The sequence below is a fragment of the Capsicum annuum genome, unplaced genomic scaffold, assembly GCF_002878395.1.
Source record: "Capsicum annuum cultivar UCD-10X-F1 unplaced genomic scaffold, UCD10Xv1.1 ctg48276, whole genome shotgun sequence".
In the NCBI taxonomy this organism is placed as follows: Eukaryota; Viridiplantae; Streptophyta; class Magnoliopsida; order Solanales; family Solanaceae; genus Capsicum; species Capsicum annuum.
In genome coordinates, this window is record NW_025855971.1 from 5647 (window position 1) to 8377 (window position 2731).

General features: G+C 33.5%; 1 non-coding gene across 1 annotated transcript; it reads right to left on the reverse strand.

The window, feature by feature from the left end:
- Positions 1 to 498: 498 nt before the first annotated feature.
- Positions 499 to 637, reverse strand: LOC124892539. Its single transcript, XR_007050308.1, has one exon. It is a non-coding gene; the product is annotated as a small nucleolar RNA Z247 (small nucleolar RNA).
- Positions 638 to 2731: the final 2094 nt, after the last annotated feature.

Here is a 2731-nt window from a genome sequence, read left to right on the forward strand (position 1 = left end):
ATAAATGTAAAGGTCAACTAACTGTAGGTAAGATAGCATTACCAAAGTGAGAAATTGTTAAACCTGTGCCATTAACAATATGAATTTGATTGTTTCCGATATATTCTTCTCATATGGCCATATTTTGCATCTCGTTAGTTAAATGATGAGTAGCCCCAGAATTCAGATACCAATTCGAGTCTCCAACCATAGAAGATTGTGTAATGAGAGCAGTCATGTGCTATTTGGAAAGAGCTTGACAGACATGGTCAAAATGATAGCAGCAAACCAAGGCAGAGTGACCAAATTTATGGCAAACTTGACATTGATTTTGGTTGGATGAGTTGGCATTGCGACCTTGACCTCGTTCTTGTCCAGATCTGCCACCATAAGCTTTATAATTATTGACATTAGTAGGCTTCTTAAAGGAGTTATCATTCTTAGTATTGTTGGATTGTCTAGTAGACAAGTTGGCTTGGCTTAATCCTTGTTTTGTACTTCTCATCTGCTCCAAACGATACTCTTGACTTAAAAGCAAGCCATAAAGATCAACTAATAAAACTAACTTAGCCCTAGTAGTGACTGAGAAAACCACAACATCATATTCTTGCCCAAGTCCTCCAAGAATATATAAGACAAGATCATCATCAGTGATCGGGTGTGCCGCAACCGCAAGATTATCAGCACAAGTCTTAATCTTTTAAAGATATTCTACCATAGATGAGTTGTCTTTCTTTGTAGTTTGTAATTGCAACCTTAGTTGCATTATCCTAGCCTTGGATTGCGATGTAAACATCGTCTCAAGTGCCTGCCAAACACCTGAAATATTGTACAACCGACTACTTGGGCTAAACTCCCTTTGGTGAGGGTTGAGAGAATCCAACTGAATAAAAGTTGGTCTTGTTTGATCTATAAGTTGTATGCTAGGTTGATAACCACGTCAGTTGACGTTGCTTCAGAAGAGCTATCTGGAGTGAACTTTGGAGGGCACTTGTGTGTACCATCCACATATCCCTCGAGTTCATTACCCCTTAGAACTCGAAGAATTTGTTATTTCCACAAAATATAGTTATGACGGTCCAATTTGAGAAGATGAGAGTGATTAATGTTTGTTGTGAGCAACGAAAAATTCTGGAAAGGGGTTTGCGAGGTGATACTGGTAATTGAGGGAAGTGCCATTGTGCGATGTGAGTCTTCGCAAGGCTTTGATACCATGAAAAGGTTTTCAGTCTATTATATTCAGAGAGGGGTTTTTCCTCAATATATACAAGATGTTACACAAAGTATAGTTGAACATAAACTCTCTAAGAGATAAACTATACAATTCTAATCAAATATAAATACATAATATGTGACTATTATAGTGTCCTAACAGTGTATAACAAATTCATGTATTAGTTATATATTGATCCAAAATTCTTACCAAACATAGTACTAAATAATATCATTCATAATACATGAATTATTTCTCCTAATACACTCTATCAAATGAACCCTTAGTATAATAAATTATGAGGGATCACTTTGATTTTGATGTGTTAAATGACTAACTCAAAGGACAATACAGTCTAGTTCAAAGCTGTTAGATGTAAGTTAGGAGCTTTAATCAAGTAGTTAGGACTAGTTTGGTTGGGAAACAATTTATCCAAAATTACAGGTCTTCCTTTGCAATCGCAGGTCACCCTCTGTGTCCACGAAGAGCAAACTCACACCAGATAAACTAGCAACTAATTTCTCTAAGTCACAATACTTAAACATGCTCTTTAACTTGTCCTCAGACACACCCATGACCTCCAATTTTGGCGTACATAAGTAGGCACTTAAACTTATATAAAGTTGAACAAGTAGACACGTATGTCCTATGTGGCATCTTGCGTGATCAATTCATGTCCCACGTGGCGTCCTGCGTGTATTATGTCACATTGGATGTGTGTCTACTTGTTCAACTTTATACAACTTTAAATGTCTACTTGTGCACACTCAAAGTTGGATGTCATAAATGTGATTTGAGGTCAAGTTAAAGGACATCTTTATATATTATGACTTTCTCTAAAAAGGCCATAAATTCTTCATACGATCTCAAAGTTTGATGATTTTTTTGTTACAATTTCGTAGTCACACAATAAAAAACACAATTTAAATCTCATTTGCTCAAGGTATTGCTATAAATGCTCAAAGAAACGACATTAAACATCAAGGGTAGTGCTATTTGGCATGAATGGCATAAAAATCATAAAAAGATCATAATGCCCTCTAGCTCCAAAACAATCTATGCTTCCCTTCAAAATGTAAAACCACCTCTTTCTTTTTTTCTTTAGACTCCAAAACCATTTATTTTTCCCTCCAAAAGCAAAATCATTTTGACTTTTATTTCTTATTTTTTATTATTCTTTCATAAATCATAACTTACTTTACTCTTTTAATTACTCCTTATATTTCTAATTTTTTATCCTACTTTTTACTTACTTATTCTAAGCTCTTTCATCTGATTTGAAGTCTTTTAATCATCATTTTTGACTTGTCTTATATATACTTTTTTCTTTCAATACTTCTCTCTTTAGTTGTTTTACTATACAAATTTTTTAAATTTTTTACTTTTTAATCCTTTTTTAAATTTTAAATCCTCCATATATATCATCTACAAAATTCCTCCTATAATTTTAAAAAAAAATGAATCCAAAATAATTAAAATATTTAACTAAGAGAAACCATGAATGAAATTTTTGGAATTGAAAATAGTGATAGTTCAGTA